This window comes from Odocoileus virginianus, chromosome 15 (genome assembly GCF_023699985.2).
Source record: "Odocoileus virginianus isolate 20LAN1187 ecotype Illinois chromosome 15, Ovbor_1.2, whole genome shotgun sequence".
Taxonomy (NCBI): domain Eukaryota; kingdom Metazoa; phylum Chordata; class Mammalia; order Artiodactyla; family Cervidae; genus Odocoileus; species Odocoileus virginianus.
This window is the reverse complement of record NC_069688.1, coordinates 54,316,555-54,343,448: the sequence shown is the minus strand read 5'-3', so window position 1 is coordinate 54,343,448 and position 26,894 is coordinate 54,316,555. Positions and strand designations below refer to the sequence as shown.

The following is a 26,894-nucleotide window of genomic DNA, read 5'->3' as shown; positions in this document are numbered from 1 at the left end:
CTATCAGTGAAGCCCTCTTAATGTCTATTGTCAAATATTATAGTTGTCAAGAAATGCATCACAAATTCATTTAAAAAGTGCTCAGAAGTTAGGAAGCAATTCTCTTGGAGAGGAAACTGAATGGTTTCTGGAGATGTTAAAAAAGATAGGCTGACAAGTACAGTGTTCTGGAAGGCCTGGTGTTGGTCTGGGTTCCGCTGGCAGAGTAAAACCCTGGGCAAATATACGTCACCCTCTCGCTTTCACTTAGGCAAATTGGACATCTGATTTACAGGCCGGGGGTGGGGAATCCCCTCCATTTTTGGCCTAAGTTATGGCGCTTAATCCGGAGAAGGCAATGGCACCCCACTCCAGTACTCTTGCCTGGAAAATCCTATGGATGGAGGAGCCTGGTAGGCTGCAGTCCATGGGGTCGCTAAGAGTCGGACACGACTGAGCAACTTCCCTTTCACTTTTCACTTTCATGCATTGGAGAAGGAAATGGCAACTCACTCCAGTGTTCTTGCCTGGAGAATCCCAGGGATGGGGGAGCCTGGTGGGCTGCCGTCTATGGGGTCACACAGAGTTGGACATGACTGAAGTGACTTAGCAGCAGCAGCAGCAGTGTGGCGCCTAATCAACCGGCTCATTTAACCATAAATGTGAAAGCTTTGACTGAAAAGCTGATTTAAACGTGGGCTTCTGAACTTTCTTGAGGCTGTAAGAGCTCATCCTCTGTCCAACCGTTGCATTCAGGGTAACAGTCTTTTAATGAACCTCATTTCACACTTGCACAGACTAGACCAGCTTGGCTGCAAGTGGCAGGAAGCTCCCTGTGCAGATGCCCTGCCCAAGGCTGGGTGGAGCTGGTGGGGGTTGGGGGTGGGGATCTGCATGAGCACAACCCAGCCCCTCTTCAGAAAACTTTTCCTGTCTCTGACTGCCAGCACCTGCCAGTTCCCCATCAGCTTTCTCCTGTAATATTTCCTCTGTCCTTCACTACCGTGGTAAACGGCTGTAAAATGTTAAGTATCCCTACCCTCAATCCCATCCTTCCTGCCCCTTCCCTGGTTTATTTTTCCTTCCTTAGCCCTTAGCTACCATCCAACACAATATTTGATTTTGTTTACACATTTTGTTTTTTGTCTCTCCAGCTGGAAGTCAGCTTCTTGAGGTCAGGGCTTTTCTTTTATGTTTACTGTCTTATCTCCATCACCTAAAACAGCATATAATAGCTGTTGAGTAATCATCTGTGGTCTGAAAGGAAGAGCGGCAGGCCCTACCGTTCAAGCCCTCTTCATAGCTCTTAGGACACTGGCTCAGAATCGCTAAACACGCCCCGCTGGTTTCCTGGCAGCGCGAACGCTGAAGGCAGTGGTGTCACAGGCAGGATCCCTGGGCCTGCTCTGCGCCATCGCAGGGATCTGTGCTCAGAAGGGGCCTCTGCTTTAACGCTCTGCCGTCACCGTTCTCAAAATCGCCAATAACTTTTTTCTTTGAACGTCTGCTTTGTAAGTGAAGGGAGCACGGAGCTGGCACTGCGAGTGCCCGTCACGCGTTTCCGCAGGGTCCTGGGCGCCTGTGGACCACGGGGCTTGGTGTGCCACGCGTGCGCGCTCGGTGAGATGCGAGCCGCCGCGGGCTGAGCGCGTCGCATCCCTGCCGGGGTCCGCAGAGGCTCCTGCAGCCTGAGAAGCCGTCTGCATCAGAACTTGCTTGGAAAGCAGGAAGAAAGCGAGGAACACGCTGGTTATGCTCTCTCAGTCCTGCTCCTCCCCTGGTGAGCCGACTGCTTGCTCTGACAACGATGCCGTGGAAGAAAATGGAGACAGAGCCAGCCACACCACCGCTCCTTCTTGTCAGTCAGATGAGGGTGGCCGGGCTGGCACTCTGCTCTGTATTAAAGAAGGAAAATTAAGGTGAGTTGAGTCAGTGACCTGCAGCATTAACAGGGTTCTGTCAAGAACTAAAGACCCACGCCAGTGCCAACTCTGAAATAGGAGTTTTGTCCAAGGTGCCTGTGTGTGCATTTAAAACTGGCTTTGCACACTATAAACAGTAAAATTCATGCTGATACTTTACCTTACCTTTTCTGAGACCATGAACTAGCAAATAAAACATCCAGGGAAGAAAGGAAAAAGCTGTATAGTTTAGTACATTTAATGACACTTTTTCTTGCTCTTTGAACAAGGGGACCCACAAGTGGGCCCCACAAATGCATTAGCCGGCCCTGTTTGTCATGGCTGTGGTTGAGTAATCCAGTCGGCCTGTCAAAGTCTGGGGTCTTGTTTCTTAAATAATTATCTAAGTATTGTTGCCACTGCTGTTTAATTGCTGTGCTGTGCTGAGCCTAGTCACTCAAGTCCTGTTTGACTTTTGAGACCCCATGGACTGTTGCTTGCCAGGCTCCTCCTTCCACAGGATTTTCCAGGCAAGAATATCAGAGTGAGTTGCCATTTCCTTTTCCAGGGTATCTTCCTGACCCAGGAATCGAACCCAAGCTCCTGCTTTAGCACTGAGCAACCTGAGAAGCAGGAAGCCAAACTTGTCAGCAGATTGTGTTCCACCTTTTGTTGTTGTTGTTTAGTGGCTAAGGCGTGTTTGGCTCTTTTGGGACTCCGTAGACCGTAGTCTGCCAGGCTCTTCTGCCCATGGGATTTCCCAGGCAAGAGTCCACCTTCTTTTACACATCAACTATTTGGAACATGGCACCTACTTTCTCATGGAAACATTGTTTTGAATTGTGTTTCCCTGGTGACTCAGGCAGTAAAGCATCTGCCTACAATGAGGGATACTGGGGTTCGATCCCTGGGTCGGGAAGATCCCCTGGAGAAGGAAATGGCAACCCACTCCAGTACACTTGCCTGGAAAATCCCATGGACAGAGGAGCCTAGTGGGCTACAGTCCCTGGGGTCACAAAGAGTCGGACACGACCGAACGACTTCACTTCCACTTTTTTCTTTTTCTCCAAGCTAGCCCTGAAAAACATACCAAAACAATAATTTGGCAGATTGTCTTCAGTTTATTTGAGCTGTTGGATTAATGGAGCTAAAGACCATTAGTGCTGTTTGCACTGTGGTCTTAGTTGTTGGGTGGAGCCGTGGGAATTCTGGTTGGTTCTGGCCAATGAGCCGTGAGCCCTGGCATGTGTCACCCAAGGCCAGAGTCTAATAGACAGTGTGAGATCCTCTGAGGGAAACTCTGCCATCGTGACTGGCAGTATTCTGGGGATGGCTCCCCATCAGCCTGGGTACCAGGGAGGGGATGACACAGCAGGGCCCCCGTGGACTGGGATGGCGTGGAGCTTTATCAGAGCATAGCCTCACCTGCTCTGATCGATGAAGTTGTCAATCAGAGTTCTTTGATTGTGAGCAACAGAAGCCAGTTCTGGCTAATTAAAGCAAAAAGGCATTTGTTATATTCTGGGGGCAGCTCACAGACTTGAAGAAAGAAAGGCCTGGGTCTTAGGCAGCAAGACAGCGCCAGGACTCTTAGTTATTCCCAGGCCGATACCAGCACAACTCAGCTCCAACCATTTTCTACTCCTTTGTTACCCCACCCAAGAGTCAGATTTTGGGGAGAGAGGGCTGGATCGTCTTAGTTTGGGTCATCTGCCCCTCACTTGGGGCTTCCCCGGTGGCACAGTGGTAAGGAACCCACTTGCCAATGTAGCAGACGCAAGAGACATAGGTTCGATCCCTGGGTAGGGAAGATCCCCTGGAGGAGGGCATGGCAACCCACTCCAGTATTCTTGCCTGGAGAATCCCATGGACAGAGGAGCCTGGCGGGTTACAGTCCATGGGATTACAAAGAGTCAGAGTCAACTGGGTGACTGAGCATGCATGCATGCCATTTCCTCAGCCAGGAGCTAAGGACCTTGATGGACAGTAACACTGCCCACAAAGATACATGCAGATGTTTGTTTCCAAAAGCAGCAGACGTCTACCAGCACTGCTTGTGCACTCTTGGAGTAGCCTAGAGGGGTGGATGGAGACGAATGCAACATGAAGCTGACCATACCCCTGGGCATGATTTCATAAGTTGGGGTCTGTAGCCTGGGGATGCTGCTGTCGTATTTTGTGTCTGAACATCATAGTGGGTGCTGCAGGCACTCTGGGTTGCTGAGGCCTCTCTCTTAGCCTTCAGGCCAGCAGTTCTTCTTTTTTTTTTTTTTACATTTGAGAAAGTAGTAAGGATTTTTATTGTCAAAACAAGTAAGAGATACAAGCATAACAGAAGATACAAATAAATTAATTCTGATCATTTGAGACTCCAGGGTGTCTCTGGGGGAAGGTCAGCTCAGCTCCTTGAGTAGACACAATAATGTCCAAAGCAAAAGACAGCAGGAATGGGAGACAGCGTTGAAGACAGTGGTTGTACATGTACACAGTGAAGAGAAGTGAAAACGTGGCTTGCCCAGTTCCTTTCCTCGGTGAGGTACATGTTTACAAAGGTGTGAGGCTCATTTGAGGGGAAAATGATTGCCAGCAGTTCTTAACCCTGGCTGCACACAAGGGGTGGGGATGGGGAGGAAGGCTTCTGTAAAAATAACCAACGCTGAGGCCTTACTCCTGAGACTGAGGTTCAGTAGTCTGGTGAGCTTGGATATCAGAATTTATTAACAGCTCCCCTGGTTAAGTTAACACATAGCCAAGGTTGAATGGATCTGTTTTGGGATCTTAACTGGCCATGGCCCCACTGTCACACTTGGGTGGGAGGACTCAGTGTGGAGAGTTTCTCTCCTGTAAGTTTATTGCCAGAAGCAAGTTCAAACTTCTTTTTTGTTCTAGAAAAGCTTGAGATATTTTTTCCCCCTGCAGTAGCTTAGTCCTACTTTATTTACCCAAATGTAACTTTAGGCTTGTTGCTGAAACAAATATACTGACTTAGCCCTCAGAGGAGATGAAATACCAGAAAGACTTGGGGCTGGGCCGTGTTCACCTGTCGTGTCTTTCTGCTCTGGGTGCCCAGGTGACCCTGTAAGGTCCCTCCACCCTCAGTTCCTGCCTGGGGAGAAAAAGGGACGGTCAAAGTCCTTCAGATGCAGATCCACCTGCCACAACGGAGTGGTGAAGTCACATCTCAGGTCCCTGGTCCCAAAGCCTGGCCAAGCAAGGGTGCACATGCCCTTCCAGGGGCTCCGGCCCACCTCCCTTTGCTCGGTAGTCACAGCCGGAGCCGGGAGCGGCGGGCCCCTGGGGGTGGGGCTCGTTTTATCCCTGAGTTGCCATTATCACGAGATCTGTCCCCCCTGAGCTGCTTGGGTCTTTCATTCCAACTTAGCGTGTTCCATGTTGGTGCCACTGACCTCCGTCATCTGCTTGAGCCTGAGGAAGAAATAAACGCTGACTCCGGCTTTGGGAGGCCTTCCAGAACAGGTGGCCCAGGGCTCCTTGCAAGCTGTAGGTGGAGGCGTTTCTGGAAACATCTGGACACATCTGTGTGGGGAGCGGAGAACGTGGTAAGCCCAGGCCACTGAGCCCCTTCCGTGTGACTCAGGCGGCCGGCCCCCACCGGCCAGCTGGAAGGACAGCAAGCAAAGCCTCCCCGTTCTGGGGGTGAGGCCAGGGCACGCCCCCCCCCCGCGGCAGCCTTGTTGGGGGGCTTACCGGCCACAGCATGGCCCGGGTTGCTCCCCCGGGTTCTCAGCCACATGCCAGCACCCCTGGCACTTTGCACTGCTGGTTTGACCTCTGGGGAGCATGTTCTTAAATCCACTCACGAAGTCAGGCAGCCTCCCAGAGGAAGCAGCAACGGGTCCCTTAGAATCAGACTGTTTTGATGGAGGAAGGCGAGAGCATCTGACTTTTCCCAAGGGAAACTTTTCACAGGAAAAAATGTAAAAACTCTCCCCAAAAGTCTCAGAATCGGCAGTGAAGGTTCTAACTGGGAAGCGGCGTGGTGTCGACACAGAAGTGGTGAGGCTCCTTCTGCCACGTTGACTGACTGCTGACCGGAGGCTTCCTGTCCCCGTGGTAACTTACCAGTGATGCCGGGAGGGTGGGCAGCCAAACGGTTAAGATCGTGGTCTTTGGAATCAGGTGGACCTGCGGTTAAGACTCAGTTTGTGTGGTTATGAACCTTGTGAATTTACAGAGTCACTCGACTTTGCTAAGGCCTGGATTCCTTCCTTTAGAAATTGGGGATGTACCTGTTTAACTGAATTTGCATTTTGTTTACTTCTTCAAGTCCTTTGTTCTCTTAGCTGTGAACTGGGGATAGCAGCTGTTCCTGGGACTTCCCTGGTGGTCCCGTGGTTAAGAATCTGGCTTGCCAATGCAGGGGACATGGGTTGGAACCCTAGGAATCTAGGAAGATTCCACACGCCGCAGGGCAGCTGAGCCCCTGCTCCGCGACCACTGAGCCTGCAGCCTAGAGCCTGTGCGCTGCAGCGAGAAGCCGCCACGCGGGGAAGCCCCTGACCTCCGCAACCAGGAGAGCCCGTGGGCAGCAACGAAGGCCCAGCTCAGCCAAAAATAAATAAATAAAACCCCCAAAGCAAAACACAAAGCCACAAAACAAAGCGCAGACCAATTGTTCTAACCTCAGAGGGTCGTTGTGAGGATAAATGATACAAGGTTTTTGAAGCTCTTAGGCCAGTACTGCGCACACAGTAGTTGCACATAAAATGGAAGCTGTTTTTATTAGGAATGATGGTATCTGCCATCTCTGTTGTAAGCAGTTCTTTGGATCAAATGAAGCAAGGTTTGCAAAAGCACTTGGAAAGCTGGAGATGGGCATACGTATAAGATAATTGTTTGGAAACTGAATTCCGCTGTTGATTGAATGATTCATTTTTCTCCTTTAACAGTCAGTGTAGCCCTTGGTGGGCTGATGAAGGGTCCTCAGAAGCCAGAGCCCTCACTGGTCCAGGCCCTGCTCTTACCTTCAGTCGAGGGCTCACCTGATCACTGCATGAAGGCAATATGAAACTTTTCCAAGACTCACAACTCTGATCTTTCATTTTTGGCAGGATGATGTAAATCTTTTATTTTACTTTTTGAAAACCTTCACCAGATTTGTCCCTTCACCACTAATCTCTGAGAAGCCCGATGATTAATGGGGACCCATTGTTGGGCTCTTACATAAGGAGTCAGAGCTGAATCCCTGCTTCCCGGGGTGCAGCTGCTTAGCAGGATGCATGTGGCCTTGCGGCTTATCTGGCTTTCATGGTTCCTGTGGAAGTTCTGCAGTGCTGTGGGGAATCCTTTATCCTGAGCAGTTGCAAGATAGCTTGTTTTCCAGTAAACCTAGAATAAGCATCGAGTTATCTCTTGCCGTATAACCACTGCCCCCCACTTCGTGACTCAGAGCGCCGACGGGGTTCTGTCTGCTTGTCTGTGCAGCACTGTCTGTCCTGCAGCGTCGGGACCTCGGCTGGGAAGGCGCAACGGCCGGAGGCGGTCACAGGGTGGGCGGAGGGAGGCATCTTCCCTCATAAATTCCAGCAATGTTTTATGTGGACCATGTTTTAAAAAGTCTTTATTTAATTTGTAACAGTATTGTTTATGTTTTGTGGGTGTTTTTTTTTTTTGGCTGTGAGCATGTGGAAATCTTAGCTTCCTCTCCAGGGATCAGACCCATACCCCCTGCGCTGGAAGGTGCAGTCTTAATCGCTGGACCACCAGGGACATCCCCAGCATTTTTTTAAAGACAGTTTAAGAACACTAGTCAAAGTGGGTGGAGCGCTTAGGCTTATTTGGAAGAGAGATGCCAATATCCGCATGCTAGTGCCTTGTGTAAGACTGAAGGTGTGGTTTGTGAGGCTGTAGGCTGTTTAAAGTCCCTCTTGTACCACTCAAGATAAGATGCTAACTTCCTAAAGGAGCAAAACTTCCTCGTTTTGCTGAGATCCCAGACAGATATCTGCTTTCATATAAGCAGAGACGTAGCTCATACCTGACTCCAGTTACCAAAATAAGATAGTCACAGCTGAGAGCCTTCTCTGATTAGACCCTACTTAATAGCCGTACAATTTCCTATTCACTTTATCCTGAGGAGAGTTTACATCCATTTGCACTGGTTTACTATAATTTGAAAAGTCCTAAGTTCAATCGTAGTTTCTTAAAAAAAGAAAGTAATAATGTAAATGTGTATATTTGTATTTTTTAATCAGCAGGGTCAGGGCATGGACAGAAAGGGGAAATACTGATGGATAGACAGATTCATAGCAGGACAGAGAAGATAAAAATCATGTTTCATTCCCTCTTCCAGAGATAACTGCTAATACACTTTCACCCACTCTTTTTTAGTGGCATATATTTAAAACATCTTGTTATAAATATGATGCTCAATTGTTATAGAAAATTAAAGGAAAAAACTTCATAATTCCCCCTTAAGATAACCAGTGTTACCATTATGATGTCCTTTTTTTCTGCCCTGTACATATAGGCAAACAATGAATATGCATTTTCCCAAACAAAAATCATAGCACAAACTTTAATTGTACTAGATAGAAATGATAGCACACGGGAACACACATATTTTGCATTTCAGTTTTATTTATAAACATTGATGGAAAATATCATAAAATATTGGTTATAAGATCCATCAGTCTGGTTGAAGAAATGTAGCATGAGCAAGTGAATTTCATTTCAGGAATGCAGAGATAAAGAATATTAGGAAATCTGTTAATCAGTCTTATGTGAGCACTTTATATGATCATTTTGATACTGAAAAGTCATATGAAAATTCACATAATTTTTAAAAATCTGAAATTAATAGTAATACCCTTGATTGGACACAGTTCTGTTAGAGTCAAAGAAAAATAAATGGCACCCTTTTCTCCTTGTTTAAAAGTACATGTCAACATAGTGAGCAAGACAATGAAACAAGTCTATTGGAGAGAAGAAGGCAAAATTGTCGTCATTTGAAGATGATATGATTGTTTACCAAGAGAATCATTAAAAAGCTTTTGGAAGTAATAGCATTCCCTGTAGTTTACAAGTTAAATATATATATAATTAATGGTTTCTTATATTTCAGCATCAACCAATTAGAAAACGTAATGGAAAAGATATTCTACTTACAAATGTATCAAGGAAATGAAATATCTAGGAATATTCAAAACCCCACACAAAATAGAATAAAATCTGTATGAAACTCTCCTGAGAGAAATAAGGTTGGGATGCATGGAAAGACACACATTCTCAAGCCAATCTATAAATCCTATGTAAACTCTATAAAAATCCCAAGTGCTTACAAATGAATTCCGAAACTCATAGGGGCAGGGGAGCAATATAAAAATAGCCAGGACAGTTCTGAAAAAGGCAAGTCACAAGGAGGTGCTTGCCCACTTAGTATTAACAGGTGCTGTGCTGTGCTGCGCTCAGTCGCTCGGCCATGCCTGACTCTTTGTGAACCCATGGAACGTAGCCTGCCAGGATATTCTGTCCATGGGGATTCTCCAGGCAAGAAGACTGGAGTGGGTTAGAAGGTATTACAAAGCTATAGCAACTAAGTGTGTATAATATCAGTGCGGCAGCAGACAGCTCAATGAAACAAGATGGTACAGACCGGAGTGAGTGTGTGTGTGCTGTGGGCTGAATTATGTCCCCCCAACATTCACAAGTAAAAGTGCTAACCCCCAGTATCTCAGGATGTGATGGATTTGAGATATTGGAGGGTCTTTAAAGAGGTCATTGAGTTAGTATGAGGCTGTTAGGGTGACCTTAATCCAATATGACTGGTGTCAGTGTAAGAAGAGCGGATTGAGACACAGACCTTGTGCACAGAGGGGAGACCGAGTGAAAACGCAGGAAGACAGCCGTCTTAAGACAAGGAGAGAGGACTCAGAAGAAATCAGCGCTGCTGACACTTGGGTCTCAGATTTCTAGCTTTAGAACTATAAGAAAATGAATTTCTTGTTATGTGCCAGCCTGAATGGGATGGGGGTCTGGGGGAGAACGCACACAGGTATATGTATGACTGCGTCCCTGCACTATCCACCTGAAACTACAACATTGTTGATCGGCTACACCCCAATACAAGATGTTTTTGGTGTTAAAAAAAAAAAAAGAAATTTCTGTTGTTTATGCCCTTCAGTCCGCCGCTTGTTACGGCAGCCCTAACAACTAGGACAGTGTTTATGTGCATGTGATAAAGGTGGCAAATCAAATCCCTGACGGCTACCTAGCAGAAACACCATGAAGCTTGATCCTTACTTCAATTTTTATACCAAAATACATTGTAAATACTAAAAATTCAAAGACTAAAAATCAACCATAAAATACTAAAATATGGGTAACTATCTTTATTGTCCTGAAATGCAGAAGGTAAGATACCGAAGGGAAATGATAGAGGAACATTTTATAGATTCAGGTACATACAATTAAATAAAACAGTTTGAAGATTAAGAATAATAAAGTTGAAATATAAATGACAAATGAAGGAAATATGTTTGCAACAATTATGACAATAAGTTAATATCTCTAAGATACAAAGGACATTTACAAATTAATATTAATAAGGCAAGGCCTTTAAAAATGAGCAAAGGACATAAACAGCAGTTCACAAAAGATTAAAAGCAAATGAGAAATAAATATATTTTCTCATTCATAATTAAAAGAATACCAATTAAAGCAATAAAGATAGTCCTTGTTTGTGGTATTTGGTGGCAACTGCAAAGAGGGACAGTAGCAGGTTTGGGGGCCATGGGCTTTTGAAACTCTTGCTGGGGGGGTAATTGGTTCAGACTTTCTGGAGGGGAGCTTGAAAGTATGTGTTATTATTAGGACAGGCATATTCTTCAAGGCTGGTTTCTGATTGTGTCTAAGGAGATGATTGGACATACGTGTAAAGGTGATTGCATGAGTGTGCTCCTTGTGATATTTCCTACATTTTTGTAATAACAAAATTACAAAAATGTAGGAAATAACAAAATTTTTGTAATAACAAAATTACAAAAATGTAATAACTTTTTTGTTATTACAAAAATGTAGGAAATATCCACCAGTAGGAAATTAGTTGTACTCTGGAATACAATATGGCCATTCAGATTAATGGCCCAAAAATATGTCTGCATTTATTATTATGTAAAAATGTCTATTAGCAACTCAGTGGAATAAACAATTTGAAAAAAATGGATATCATGATTCCATTTGGCAAAATTATATGCCCAGAAAGATGGCTATAAGATAATTTGCTAGACTGTTAGCGATTGCCTGTTGATGATAGAATTTGGGATAGTTGTCATTTTTTTGCTTATTGTTTGTAATGTTTGGAATTATGATGAAAGAAAACTGTTTTTATCATCAAAATAACAGATGAATAAAGCTGTTTTCCTTTGGGGGAAACTATTGATAAATATTTTTAATCATTGTAAAATAATAACGGTTCCTCTATTGTTAGGCATTTACATTTTTCTAAATTTTCAGTATTATAAATAGCACTGTGATGAACTTTTTTGTGCACAATGTTTGTTCATATTTCAGATTATTTTCTTGGAGTGAAATTACTAGATCAAAGGTATGAACATTTTTGAAGCCCTAGATACATATTGTTCAATCATTTCTCAGAAATGGCTTTGTTCATCACACCCTTATCAATATTGAGTATTATTACTCTAGATAATATTTTCTAAATTAATGGGAGTAAATGATGTTCCATTGCTATTTTTATTTGAATTTCATTTTTTAACAGATTTAATAGTCACTAAAGAAGATACTTCTGTAAATTCTTTAGTCATATCATATGCATTTTTCTGTTGAAATCTTGCTGCTTAACTTTTAACTATTAAAGATATAGAAACATTTTGTCATAGTAATATTAAAAAAAATTTGAGTTAATAGTAAGATTTTTGAGTTTTAAGTTGTTTGGATTTCCCTGGTGGCTCAGACATTAAAGCATCTGCCGGGAATGCAAGAGACCTGGATTTGATGCCTGAGACAGGAAGATCCCCTGGAGAAGGCAATGGCAACCCATTCCAGTATTCTTGTCTGGAGAATTCCATGGACAGAGGAGCCTGATGGGCTATAGTCCATGGTGTCGCAGAGAGTCGGACACAACTGAGCAACTAACACCTTCACTTTCTTTCACTTTTAAGTTGTTTAATTGTTGCTGTTCAGTTGCTCAGTTGTGTCTGACTCTTTCCAACCCCATGGACTGCAGCACACCAGGCTTACCTGTCCTTCACCATTTCCCACAGCTTGCTTCAAACTCATGTCCATTGAGTCAGTGATGCCATCCAACCATCTTGTCCTCTGTCATTTGCTTCTCCTCCTGCCTTCAATCTTTCCCAGCATCAGGGTCTTTTCCAGTGAGTCAGTTCTTTGCATCAGGTGGCCAAAGTATTGGAATTTCAGCTTCAGCATCAGTCCTTCCAATGAATATTCAGGATTGATTTCCTTTAGGATTGACTGGCTTGGTCTCCTTATAGTTCAAGGGACTCTCAAGAGTCCTCTCCGACACCAGAGTTCAAAAATATCAATTCTTTGGCACTCAGCCTTCTTAGTAGTTAAATTAATTGATCATTTTCTTTATAATTTATTTTATTGATGTTATGCTTATGTAGTCTTTCCCTATCCAGGTATAAGATGAAGTAATGATATTTTCTTCTATTTGGTGTCAGTTTTTTTACATTTTAACTTAAAAGTTTTTTGAGTGTGAAATGACATGATTTTCTAAATATTTTTCCAAGTTTCCATTTCCCCATAACCTTAAATTAAAAAAAAAATTGACTTTATATTTTAGAGCAGTTTTGGATTTACAGCAAAATTGAGCAGAAAATACAGAGTTCCCTTATTTCTCCTCTCAACCCCCTACGCCCAGCCTCCTTCACTGTCAAAATCCCCCACCAGAGTTGTACATTTGTTTCAATCGGTGAACCTACATTGACACAACATTATAATCCAAAGTCCATAGTTTATATTAGGGTTCATTTTTGGTGTTGTACATTCTATGGGTTTTGACAAATGTATAATGACATGAGTCCAACTTTATAGTATCCTGCAGAGTGGTTTCACTGCCCTGAAAATCTTCCGTGTTCCACCTATTCATCCCTTACCATCCCCAACCCCTGGTAACCACTGATCTTTTTATTGTCTCCATAGCTTTGCCTTTTCCAAGATGTCATCATATGGCTGGAATCCTATAATAAGGTTGGGATCATCCCATTTGTAGCCTTTTCATATTGGCTTCTTTCACTTAGTAATGTGCATTTAACTTTCCTCTATATTTTTGTCAGGTCTTGGTAGCTTGGTTTTTTTTTTTAGTGTTGAATAATATTTCATTGTATTGACCATTATATACCAGTTTATTTATCCATTTCCCTGCAGAAAAATCTTGGTTGCTTCCAAGTTTTGGCAATTATAAAAAAAGCTGCTATAATAGCCACGTGCAGGTTTTTGTAGTGACATAAGTTTTTATCTCATTTGGGTAAATACCAAGCAGCGAAAAAAACTGCTGGATCTTAAGGTGAGAGTATGTCTAGTTTTGTAAGAAACCATCAAACTGCCTTCCAAAAGGACTGTAATAATTTGTAGTCCCATCAAAAGGGAAGAGCATTCTCATTGCCCTACATCCTCATGAGCCTTTGGTGCTGTCAGTGTTCTAAAGTTTTCAGTCATTCTGATAGGTATATAGTGGTATCTCATTGTTGTTTTCATTTGCATTTCCCTAATGACATATGGTGTTGAGCATCTTTCATATATATATATATATATATATATATATATATGGCTGTGCTGAGATCTAGTTCCCTGACCAGGGATCAAATCTGGGCCCCCTGCATTGAGAATACGGAGTCTTACCCCCTGGACCACAAGCGAAGTCCCCCCGTCCTTCTGTTGTTGTTGAGCATCTTTTAATATACTTACTTGCCATCTGTGTATCTTCTGTCTTCTTTGATAAAGTGTCTGTTCAGAGCTTTAGCCCATTTTTAAATCAAGTTGCTCATTTTCTCATTGTTGAGGTTTAAGAGTTCTTTGTGTATTTTAGATTCCCAATCCTTCATTAAATATGTCTTTTGCAGCATTTTGTTCCAGGCTGTGGCTTGTCTTTTCACTATCTTGACAGTGTCGTTTTTACAGTGTGATTTTTAATTTTTGTGAAGTCCAACTTATCATCAGATATTTCATGAGCTGTGCCTTTGGTGTTGTGTCTAAAAAATCATTGCCGTGCCCAAGGTCACCTAGATTTTCTCCTGTTATCTTCTAGGAATTTTATAGTTTTGCATTTTTTATTTGTTTTGAATTGTGAAGAATGTAAGATCTTAGTCTAGATTTTTTCTTTTTCATGTGGATGTCTGGTTATTCCAACACTATCTGTTGAAAAGACTGTCTTTTCTCCATTGTATTGTTTCTCAGAATCTTTTTAAAATAATCTACCCATTAGCCTTATATTTGAGGTATGTCCTTTGTCAGGTTCTTTGTATAAAGTTTGTTTCTGGATTCTTAATTCTTCCCTGTTAATATGTTTGCCTATACCTTGCATATACTTGCTATTTTAATAAGAAATGCTAAAATGAAGATGAACCAGTCCCCAGTTATTACTGTTTTCCCCTTTTAAATTTTTTGGTTTTCCCTAAGAGAAGAAAGTGGAAGTCACTCAGTCGTGTCCAACTCTTTGGGACCCCATGGACTGTAGCCTGCCAGGCTTCTCTCTCAGTGGGATTCCCTAGGCAAGAATACTAGGGTGGGTAGCCATTCCCTCCTCCAGGGGATCTTCCCAACCCAGGGATTAAACCCAGGTCTCCCTCATTGCAGGCAGATTCTTTACCATCTGAACAGCCAGGGAAGCCTTGGTTTTCCCTGGCCATTTATTTTTCCAAATTTGTGAGGTTTCACCAAAAAGTCCTGTTTGATTTTCGAATGAGATTAATGAAGCCATAAATTAATTTGGGAAGACTGACACTTTGGCTTCTTTTCTCAGGAACCTGATGGGTCTCTCAGTCATAATGTTTAGTTCATTAATTGAATTAGGTCAAAGGGCATGGAGGTGAAACTGACCTCAATAGAAAGGTACAAACCAGACCACAATAGGCACTCTCTAAGGCTGGCTTATGGACGGAAGGGGCCAAAAACTGTGGGGATCACAGAGGCAATCCCAAGGCTAATTGATCAGCCAGAGGCCTTAATAGGGCCCAGACTTTCTTTTGAAGTTTTCATTCCAGGACAGATTGACCCTGAGGGGAAGTGAGGCTGTGTTTTGATATGGATTCCTTTGTCTGGGTGGAGGGGGAGTGCGGAAGAGCTGGCTGCTACTACCGTTGTGTTCTGTCTGGGGACCTTCCACAGGGACAAGCTCTCTTGGTAAGAGGGGCCGGGAAAGTACACGGGCTTCAGAAGGTAGATTTGGGTTTGAATTCTGACAGCTATGTGTGTGATCTTGGCCCTTAACTTCTCTGATCCTCAGCTGACATGTGGATAACTATAGGGTTGTCATTTGTGTTAAATGGGGTGATAACACAAAGTCCCTGTATGGCCCAGCACACGGTAACACGCAACAGTTGGTGGTTGTCAGTAATAGTAACACAATTATTGTTCCTTTGATGGTGGGGGGATTAAAAGGAGTAACAGATATAAAGAGTTATCATAATGCCTGATACATATTGAAAGTGTTAGTCTCTCAGTCCTGTCCGACTCTTTGTGACCCCATGGACTGTAGCCTGCTGGGCTCCTCTGTCCTTGGAATTCTCCAGGCGAGAATGCTGGAGTGGGTTGCCATTGCCTTCTCCAGGGGATCTTCCTGACCCAGGGATCAAACCCAGGTCTCCTGCACTGTAGGTAGATTCTTTACCATCTGAGCTACCAGGGAAGCCCCTGGTGCATATTGCTACGGTTACTGTTGTCTATCTTGTTATTATTAGGCTTCCCTGGTGGGGGCTCAGATGGTAAAGCATCTGCCTGCAATGTGGGAGAACCCAGGTTCAATCCCTGGGTTGGGAAGATCCCCTGGAGAAGGAAATGGCAACCCACTCCAGTACTTTTGCCTGGAAAATCCCATGGATGGAGGAGCCTGGCGTGCTGCAGTCCATGGGGTTACAAAGAATCGGATACACTGAGTGACTTCACTATTGTTATCACTGGGTTGTTATTCATGTAGCATGCAGGCATTCCACACATGATCCTAAAAGACTTGGGTGCAAAGGCACTAATTGTGAACTGTGCTGTGGGGCACATCCCTGCCCACCTGTGTGGTGCTGCCCCCAGGAGCCCTGGTGGACTTGGTCCGGGTGCCTGGGCTCTGCTCTAAGAACAGAGTCTCCTGCTAGGATCCATCATCTCTGACCATAACGCTGTGGAATCCCCCAAGCCCTTCTCCGCTCTGCAACCTCAGGCATCCTAAACTGTAGGGTAGAGGAAACAGCCTTGCCTGGCAGGTCAGAGACTCAAGGCTCTAGTCTTCACCCACTTTTTCTGGACTGAGGTATATTAAGCAAATCAGGTTGTCTCCCTAAGTATCCTTTTTGTTATCTGTACAGTGAGGTCAACATACCTTACTAATCTCTCCTTCCCAGGACTGTATGAGGCTCAAATGAGAGAAGGTAGAGACGACATCTGGTGTATACTGGGCCTCTAGCTAGGGTTATTCAACAAAATACAGGATGCTGGATAAATCTGAATTTGAGATATACACAAGAATTTATTTAGGGTAGGTGTATCCCAAATACCCGTAAGACACACTTACACTGAAAAACTTACTTGCTGTTTAGCTGAAGTTCAAATTTAATTGGGAACCACATGCTTTTATTTGCTAAATCGAGCACCCTATCCCTAACGAATGTCAGTTCCCTTCCTACCATCTGGAAGCCTAGATTTGTAACCCTGACTACCTCCCAGACTCCTGGGAGGCTCTCGTGAATTCCCAAGGGAGTCAATCAACAAAGGCTTGCTGGGCTGGTAGGGGAGATGCATAAAGACGGAAGGGTTCAGTTCAGTTCAGTTCAGTCGCTCAGTTGTGTCTGACTGTTTGCAACCCCATGAATCGCAGCACGCCAGGCCTCCCTGTCCATCACTAACTCCCAGAGTTTACTCAAACTCATGTCCATCGAGTCGGTGATGCCATCCAGCCATCTCATCCTCTGTTGTCCCCTTCTCCTCCTGCCCCCAACCCCTCCCAGCATCGGGGTCTTTTCCAGTGAGTCAGCTCTTCGAATGAAGTGGCCAAAGTATTGGAGTTTCAGCTTCAGCATCAGTCCTTCCAATGAACACCCAGGACTGATCTCCTTTAGCATGGACTGGTTGGATCTCCTTGCAGTCCAAGTGACTCTCAAGAGTCTTCTCCAACATCACAGTTCAAAAGCATCAATTTTTCGATGCTCAGCTTTCTTCACCGTCCAACTCTCACATCCACACATGACCACTGGAAAAACCATAGCCTTGACTAGAAGGACCTTTTTTGCCAAAGTAATGTCTCTGCTTTTTAATATGCTTTCTGGGTTGGTCATAACTTTCCTTCCAAGGAGTAAGCGTCTTTTAATTTCATGGCTGCCGTCACCATCTGCAGTGATTTTGGTTAATCAAAACTGTGGACTTGTATCATGAAATGGCCTAAAAAAAGGTCACAGGCTGCTCAAACATGAGCTGTTGGTGTGAGGGTGGCCACGGAGTCTCGAGCCTCCTTTTGGACTGGGAGCTCCAGAAGAACGGCATCTGATCTCTTTCTGGAGCTGAAGGTGGTGTCTGTCCCCTCCCTTCCTGGTTCTGCAGAGGAGGAGTGGGTCATGGGCAGGTCAGGTCAGGGGAGAAGCCGGAACTGGCTGCTCTGCGCTCACCAGCCTCCCATCCCTATGCCTGCCCGGGCTCTGTTCACACCTGTCCATGAATCAGCTCTGCTCTGGCTCCCCTGATGGCAGAGGCTCTCTGGCCTGCCCCACAGGCCTCTTCGGAAATGTAAGGCGGAGGGCAGAGGGCTGCGTGGCCCAGCTCTGCAGATCCCCCGGGGTGCTGGGTCCTCTTCCTACTCACCACCCCCCGCCCTAGCAGGCAGAGGGCCTGCAGAGCCCCTGTGTCCTGCCGTCCACCCAGCACCTCCCAGGCCTGCCGAAGCCCACAGAGGGGCCCCCACGACGTACACGCCCCGGAGCCAGGCCCCCTGCTGGGGGTGGGGGAGGGATGACCCGCCCGTCCGAGTTGGGGGACAGCAGATGTGAGTGGATCAGTGTGGCAGGCTTTCCTCCTGCCTTTGACGGGGTACTTGGGTTGGAGGGAAGGCGAAGCTGCCAGTGCTCTTGGAGGGGGGAGCTTCTCCGACATTTGTATTGGGTCAGATGACTTGCAGGGGACAGGTGGAGCAGGTCTCACCTTCAGGGAGAGCGGAGGCCCTGCTGCATAGCCCGGGGAGGGGCTCAGCTCTGGTGGAGACACTGTCAGCTCACGTTAGAGCGTCTTTGTGCCCTGTTCCTTCTCTGCGAGTTAGGTGTAATAAACCGCCAGTCTCACGGGCTTGCTGTGAGACAAGAGAAGATGCAGTTAAAGTGCTTAGTCCAGCACCTCGTGTTATACGAGGAGGGACGGGCTGCTCCGAACTTGGGTTGAGATGGTTTCTCTGGAGTAAGTGGGAAACATTCCATGACACCTGCTTTATGCAGCTGTCCTGGGTGGGAGGTGGGGCGGTGGCACGGTTCTGCTCTGCTCCCCTCTCCCAGACCTCCAGTGAGGGCTCTGTGTGTGTGTGTGTGTGTGTGTGTGTGTGTGTGTAGTGTGTAGGGGGTGAAATTAGCTCATGGGCTCATAGCAAAACCACCTGATCTTTATAAACTGAAAACCCGTCCCTGCAGAATTCCAACCAGAGGCACACCCAAAAGTCAATGCCAGAGAAACTGTGTCACAGCCAGAAGGGGTCACTGCAGAAGGATGTCCTTAGTCCCAGATGGATTTGCACCTGCTTGAAGGAGGGACTGGATGGTAAATACACCCGCTGATATAGACACAAAGAAAAGGTGTCTGACCTGAGGGCGTCTTAGAAGAGGAAAGAGAGACAGTATTTATTGGGTCCCTGGTGCTCTGCAAACATTACCTCGTTTATTCTTCATAAGAATCCTAGATCAGAGATAGCTTTCCATCAGTTTATAGAGATGGGAGCTCACAGGTTGAGCAAGAACCCCGATGTCACACAACTGGTAAGTGGGGGGGGTCAGTATTCCCACGCACGACTGACTCTGCAGTCACCTTCCGCAGCCGCACCTTCCACTTCTCAGAGCATTCCAAGCCGCTGCTCGGAGCCTGTGTCCACGGCAGAGGTGGACGCTGGTTGAGATCCCTTTTCTCACCAAGTAGGTCCACTCCAGACCTACAGGGTGGGTGTGCAAGCCCCGCCTGTGGGCCCTCCCAGCACCATTCCAGCTGCCGTCCCATGGGTCATCGTGGGCTCTTCCTGCCAACTCAGGTTGATCTCGGCCTGCAGTGGCTTGAAGCAGGATTTAGATTCTCAGCCAGAGACTGAAGTCAGGCCGCAGCACTGACAGCACCGAATCCTAGCCACTAGACCAGCAGCCAGTGGCAAGGCCCTGGCCCATCAGCTGTGTAGAAATGAGATGGAGAGGAGTGAAACAAGTAATATATTAGGAGGAGAAAAGGGGATGTGCAAACAGACACACGGGTGGGCTCAGAGAGAGTCGTGCTCTTGCGGTAATTTGAATCACACATGGGGCATTTATTCTGGGTATCCTTTAGCCAGTCACCTTGCTTTGCCTGGTTCTGAGTCCATATGTGGTTTCTCTCCAGATCCTCCCATGTGTGTGTGTGCATCACTTAGCCAAGATGAACCCAGTGAGGAGGCCTGTGGATAGAGAAGTTGACATCACTTACTATGGGGTGATGTCACCTGCCTTTTTTGACCTCCAAGGAGCCTTTCTGTGCACATGTGGTCAAGGAGATTTCCTTGACTTCGAGAATGAGGAATATGTAGTCTTTTATCTCTTATCTGGGCAGGGCTCAACTGTCTCCTGCTCCTGTTATTTTGGAGTATCTGTCCACAGAGGGGAACTCCAGCTGCTCAGCCTGGGGCCCATCTGTCTCCTGCCTGAAGGTGTGTCTTAGGCCTGGCTCCCCCTGCAGAATGTGGATGCTGGGCTCAGGTAGGCAGCGCCAGGTGTGTGACGGGCTTCCTGGGGAGGTGTATCATTGATGTGAGGCAGTTTTCCATTAGTGATGCGTACTTTTGAGTCAATCATTGCTCTCTCCTCTGTTTAATGTTAGTACTTCCCAGACAGGTGACTCCACACTTCACTGCAAATTTATTTTCGGGATCACCTTTTTCTTTGTCCAGAAGGATGGGCTAGACTTTTCCAGTTGTCTGGGGATATTGGCTAAAATCCAAAACCTAGAATAATAGGTGATCCCCACTCCCCGCCTCCCACTCCCCGCCTCCCGCTCCCCACTTCTACTAACACACACATTTTATTTTTTTTTCTTTTTTCATTTATTTTTATTAGTTGGAGGCTAATTACTTTACAACATTGCAGTGGTTTTTGTCATACATTGAAATGAATTAGTCATGGATTTACATGTATTCCCCATCCCGGTCCCCCCTCCCACCTCCCTCTCCACCCGATCCCTCTGGGTCTTCCCAGTGCACCAGGCCCGAGCACTTGTCTCATGCACCCAACCTGGGCTGGTGATCTGTTTCACCCTAGATAATATACATGTTTCGATGCTGTTCTCTTGAAACATCCCACCCTCGCCTTCTCCCACAGAGTCCACAAGTCTGTTCTATACATCTGAGTCTCTTTTTCTGTTTTGCATATAGGGTTATCGTTACCATCTTTCTAAATTCCATATATATGTGTTAGTATTCTGTAATGGTCTTTATGTTTCTGGCTTACTTCGCTCTGTATAATGGGCTCCAGTTTCACACATCTCATTAGAACTGATTCAAATGAATTCTTTTTAATGGCTGAGTAATATTCCATGGTGTATATGTACCACAGCTTCCTCTTCCATTCGTCTGCTGATGGGCATCTAGGTTGCTTCCATGTCCTGGCTATTATAAACAGTGCTGAAAAATATGGAACGCTTCACGAATTTGCGTGTCATCCTTGCGCAGGGGCCATGCTAATCTTCTCTGTATCATTCCAATTTTAGTATATGTGCTGCCGAAGCGAGCACCAACACACATATTTTAAAGAGAGATGCTAGACCATTCATGAAGAACTTGCTAAGAAGTATCCAAACTGGTTTGGCAACTTCTGGTCTTGGGACATCACCCACCTCCAGCCTGGATCTAAGAAAATTTAAAGATTGCTGAGAGATCTGAGGATTTCTTTAATGAGAAAGAACATGCCACTTCAGGTGGCTTCATTAAACTATTTCTTGAATATGGTGTTCACTTCCAGAATTTTTGGGCCATGGCTGGAATGTTTCCTTGGGGTTCAAGGTGACCTGACTGATACCCTGGGAGATACCTAGGCTCATGGGTCTTGAAAGCTTCCCACCCAAGATTTCCATCTGCTCAGGAAGGGTCACTCCAGTAAAAAAAAGTGCCTCTGTGAGCTGAACTTTCAAGCAGGAGCTAAGAGATGTTTGTAGAAAGTTAGCTGGAAGGGGCATCACCCATGTCTCCTGGGTCAGAGAACGGGGCAGTGCTGGGGATCCCCAGCAAGGGATCTTCAAGAACCCACCAATGGCCCCCTTGAAGAACAGGGGAAAAGCTTGCCTGTAGACAATTGGCAAAGATATGTCCTAATCTCCAGGACCTGTAATTATATTGCCTTAATTACAAAAAGGACTTTGCAGATGTGATTAAGTTAAGGATCTTGAAATGGGAAAATTATCCTGATTAGCCAGGCAGGTCTAATATAGTCACAAGAGTCATTTTAAGAGAGGGAAGAGAACAGAAGTCAGAGAGAAGGTGGTGCTGGCTTGGAAGATGGTGGAGAGGGCCACATGCCAAGAAATTCAGGTAGGTCCTAAAAGCTGAGAGGCCAGGAGAGGGGTTCTCCCTTGGAGCCTCCAGAAGGAATGCAGTCCATTTCTGACTTCAGATCTCAAGAACTGTGAGAGAATCAACATCTGTTACTTTAAGTCTCTAAGTTGGTGGCAGTTAGGGCAGCAATGGGGAACAAATTCACCTTCTATGACTTGGAGGCATTCGGTAGCCAGCTTATCTCTGCCAGAGGAAACACAGGCTGCCCAAATACGGCAGGCCACATTCTTACGCCAAGAAGTTATGCATTGTTTATTTAACAGTCAAGTTTAAGCAGGCGTCTTGTTTTTTTATTTGCTAATTCTGGCCAGAGAGGAGTACAAATCCATTAGCTAGATGGACACTTGCCCTCTCTGCTTCTCATCTCTCTTCAGGGCTCCAGACCTGCAGATGCAAAGCAGGTAGTGAATATGGAAGGAGTAGAGGGTCAGACGGAAGAGCCACTGACCCTCCCCAGGGTGGGTGTCTGTGTCAGCTGTGGGGCCAAAGAAGAAGAGGGGATGAGCCTAGAGCTGGCTGAGATGAAGGTTTTCTCTTAGATTGGCCTGGAATATTTAATGTCTGAAAATCAGAATCATTGGTTAATATCTGAAAGTGACTAGAGCATTTTGGTACCTTCCCAAGATATTCTCCCAGGACGGGAAGAGAGAACCAAGAGCCAAAAGGTTTGAAAGGCAAGGGGGAGAAAAAAGGAAAGGTGCCTTCCAATTACACAATCAGTCCAGGCGGTAAACTAGTCGCCCAGTCCTTACCCAACCATCACACTGTCCTCTGCTGAGCTGCTATCATCTCTCTTGGGAAATGTGACACCCGCATCTTAGCCTGCTATAATTTTACTAGATTGGTTTGTTTCTGGGCCAGGAAGGATGCCCCAGCACCACAGTGAGGGGAGAGGGTGAGGAAAAGGGCAGAAATTCCAGAGGGGACCTCAGGAATTAGGAGGACCGTGTGTGAACTGAATGACCTTTCGTGACCTGGCCATCTCTCAGGACTGGGCCTGAGTTGCTTTGGTGAACCAGGCCCAAACTCCACCACCAAAAAGGAAAATATGGTGAGACTGAAAGGTATGTGCCTGCCGTTTTCCGGACAGGCCCTGTGAAAATCCCCCCAAGCAGGGCTCTCACCAGAATTCCACGTGATACTGTGTTGTCTGCAGGGAGCGGCTTAGAACATTCTCTCCACCTGAGTTTTCTTGACCTAAGCAGATGGGATGGCTTCTGTCTGACTCACCCTAAGCCTGACCTGTTTGTGAAATGCTTTCTCTATAAAAAAGCTGGAGGTAAGTGCCGAGGATTATACATTTATGATCCCTGTGTAGACAGGATTGTCTAACCCTCTCATTTCAGCTGCTCCCTGCCCTACCCGTGGTCGGTGAAGGCTGACCGCATGTTGGCGAGTGTCTAATGGCCTAACCTGTTGGCTCCATCAGCGCTTGCCAGGGAGGTGGGGGTGGGAGATGGGGCCTGGGGGAGGGCTTGCAAAGTGCAGGAGCAGCAGGCTGGGGGAGGCTGTGAGCACCCAGAGATCCTTGTCTAATGCTGCCTTTGCTCCAAGATACCCCAGGAGCCTCGTCAGGATGAAGGGCTGCAGGTGTGGGAACAGCTCAGTGGGAGTCAGTGTGATACAGTGGAAAGAGTTGGGTCTTCCCACTCAGATCTGGGTTTATTTTTGCCATTTTATTTTCTGTGTGGTGGTGGCTTTTCACGTGCTCTTCCAGAACTTCTTGCCTCACTTACCAAATGGCTGTATAATCTGCCCTTTACGGCTCTCAGACCTCAAACAAGAGTAAAAGAAATGCTGCCTATGCGAGGTTATTACATACTGTGACGTGTGCCACACAAAATGTTTGAAAGTGCTGGGAGAGGCTGACATGAGGTTTCTGAAAATTTGCCTTTCCCATGGGTAGAAGTAGGAAGGGCGGCTATTTATGTGAAGTGACAGGTGATGCTAATGTGGTTTGGGCGAGCTGAGCCCACCACGGGCCCGCCCTCCAGTCTGCCCAGACTCTCCCACCTGACTGCCCACAGGGCCAGGCCCGGCTCCCTCCGGGTGATAAGAACGGCCGAGGCTACCGACACTGCAGACTTGCTGGTGCCCGAGGAGGTCTCCGTCTCCCCTCTGAGTCCCGCCGAGCAGGAGGCAGCGCTCCGGGGCTCGGTAGCCCTTGCTGGACTCTGCCCTGGGCTTTCCGGCCGGAAGCTGCTCTGTAGACGCGGAGTTCCCGTCACATAGGAGCGCTGAGATTTTTTCCCTTGGGAGAAAGCGGGGTCCTCAGGGCCCGGTGCAGAGGGTGCCGCTGCTCCGCGGGGCACCTTCAAGTTTCTCCGGGTGCAGAGCAAGGGCATTGTCGGGGAAACCAGGGAGGCCCTTCGCCAGGCAGCTGTCTTCGGTGATGCCCCTGGTTCTGGAATCTAAACGCTAATGATTATCACAGGAACAGCCTCGCAGCTTCAGCAATCACTGGCTTGTTAATTCCTGCAGGACTTGGGGCTAAGTTGTTTCTATTTCCCCTCAGTGGTCCCTCTTTCTGCCCGAGCACAAGTGGACGCTGTGGGCACGTCGCCTGGTGGCACCTCGCAGCCCCCTCTGTTGGCAGAGTGCCATTCCACTGATCTGGGGGAGCTGTGCTTTGTCTTAAGTCAAAGAGATCTGGGTGTGCACTCCCTGTTCTACTAATTACTGGCACCATGATTTGAGTAAGGTGATTAAACTGAGACGCACTCACCTTGTCCGTAAAAGGGAAGAAGAGCAGACTCACCTCATCAGGCTGTAGGGAGGCCTAAGTGAAGGGTCCCCTGGAAGCACATGGCATGAGCCTGGCCGTGTCGAACTCACCAGAAGCAGTACCTATTGTTTTCTTAAAGTGAAAGAGAAGTCGCTCCGTCGTGTCCAACTCTGCAACCCTGTGGAGTGTAACCTACCAGGCTCCTCCGTCCATGGGATTCTCCAGGCAAGAATACTGGAGTGGGTTGCCATTTCTTTCTAAATCAACCATTAAATTCATTGATATAATATAAAAAGAATGGTTCAGATTTGTGTGACACTTTCACCTTTCTTATGCCTAGCACAGGGCAAGCACTGAGTGTTAGCTATTATAGTTAACAATAAGGTTGAGAGCAGCAGCCCGTATACAGCTGTGAAGGGTGATATTATAACCCAAGCCCTTGACTGGGCCTCTTAATCTAAGGACCTTGGACTGGGCCTCTTAATCTAGGGCCCTTGATGGTCTGTGGGTCAAATTCGTGGGGTTTGTGACCTTGGATAGGAAAAAAATTAGACCATTTATTCTTACTAACCTCTAACTGGAATGAGAATCTCCTTCAATGATGAATCTAGGCAACAGCATACACTAGTAGTAACAACACCTGTGATTTTGACACCAATAGCAGTCCACATAAAATATCGTCTATGCCTGATACTACGAAACTAGATAGTAAGTCTTCTGTTAGAACTTGTTATTTAATGTGTTAATAAAGAAGCACATATTTTGATACTTACATTTCAGTGTAAGTGGGTTTTTAAAAAACTACTTTATATTTTATTTTATGCTGTTAAGAACATTATCCTGGATAAAGTCAACAGGCTTCACCAGACTGACTGCTGAAGGCGTCCAGGGTATGAAAATGTTAAGAATTTACAGAGTGCGGAGGCAGTCCCCAAGACTACCCTCACTTCTGATGTCGATGGCAAGTGGTGGGGTCCCCAAGACCACCCTCAACTTTTTGTTTTTGTTTTTCAATTGAAGTATAGTTAATTTATAATGCTCAGGTGTATAGCAAAGTGATTCAGTTATATGTATATATGTATTCATTTTCCTATTCTTTTCCATTATGCAAAATATTAAATATAGTTCTCTGCACAATACAATAGGCCCTTGATGTTTATTTTATACAGTAGTGTGTGTCTGTTAATCCTAAATTTCAAATTTATCTCTTCCCCCACTTTCTGTTTGGTAACCATGTTTGTTTTCCAGGTCTGGGCTTCCCAGGTGGCTTGGTGGTAAAGAATCCAGTGACTAATATAAGAGGCAGCTGCCATGCAGGTGATGTGTTTGATCCCCAGGTTGGGAAGATCCCTTGGAGGAGGAAATGTCAACCCACTCCAGTATTCTTGCCAGGATAATCCCATGGGCATAGAAGCCGGGAAGGCCACGGTTCATGGGGTTGCAAAGAGTCAGACAACTGAGCTGAGTGGGCACTCACGCGCGAGTTTATTTCTGTCTTGTAAACAAGTTAATTTGTATAATTTAGATTCCACATGTAAGTGACATCATATGATATTTGCCTTTCTCTGTCTGACTTACTTCACTTTGTGTGATAATCTCTGTGGTCCATCATTGTTGCTGAGACCACCTTCAATTTTGATAAATTACTAGAAGAACTTACAGAATTTAATGGAGCTGTTACAGCTACAGTTTATTACCATGACTCAGCCAAGGAAAAAAACAGCTGTGGCAGAAATTTCCCAGAGGGGAACTACCAGCTGTCCTCTCCCCGTGGAGTCCTGGACAGCACCGACTTCTCCTGGCAATGATGTGTGACAATGCACCTGGGATATTGACAACCAGGGAAGCCCACCTGAGCCTTGTTCTCTAGAATTTTCGTTTAGGCTCAGTCAGGTAGCCAGAGCACCACCTGCTTGGCTGACCTTTCATCTCCAGCCCTCTGGAGGTTGAGCGTCTCCATGTGGCCCAAGTCCCCACCATAAATCATGGTATTAGACTATCCAGTGTGGTCCAAGGCCCCAGGGAATTGCTTATCAGTCAGGATAGTTTAAGAATTTTAGCTATACCTTACAGGAGCTGAGGACACAAGTCAGACCTGCCTTTGCGGAGAAACAGCCTTGGAGCAGCCATCTTGGAGGCAAATGAGTGTGGGGGTAGAGTGGGAATCAGCCAACACACACAGTTGTAGCTACTGAAACCTGGTTTAGAGGAAGATTTTTTTTTTTTTTTTTGCACCCAACAAAGACGATGTAGAGTTCACTGTTTCCAGAGGCAACTGAATAACGACAATGATTAAAAATATCACTTGGCCTTGGCTCCACACCTA

The 26,894-nt window shown here is 45.9% G+C and overlaps 1 long non-coding RNA gene and 1 other non-coding gene across 2 annotated transcripts; one reads left to right on the top strand and one right to left on the bottom strand.

Moving 5' to 3' along the window:
* Window positions 1-973: 973 nt before the first annotated feature.
* Window positions 974-26,894, top strand: LOC139038495 (uncharacterized). The gene is made up of 3 exons (XR_011491533.1): window positions 974-1,898; window positions 23,000-23,122; window positions 25,817-26,894. It is a non-coding gene; the product is annotated as an uncharacterized lncRNA (long non-coding RNA).
* LOC139038537 (U6 spliceosomal RNA) lies at window positions 20,920-21,026 on the bottom strand. Its single transcript, XR_011491578.1, has one exon. It is a non-coding gene; the product is annotated as a U6 spliceosomal RNA (small nuclear RNA).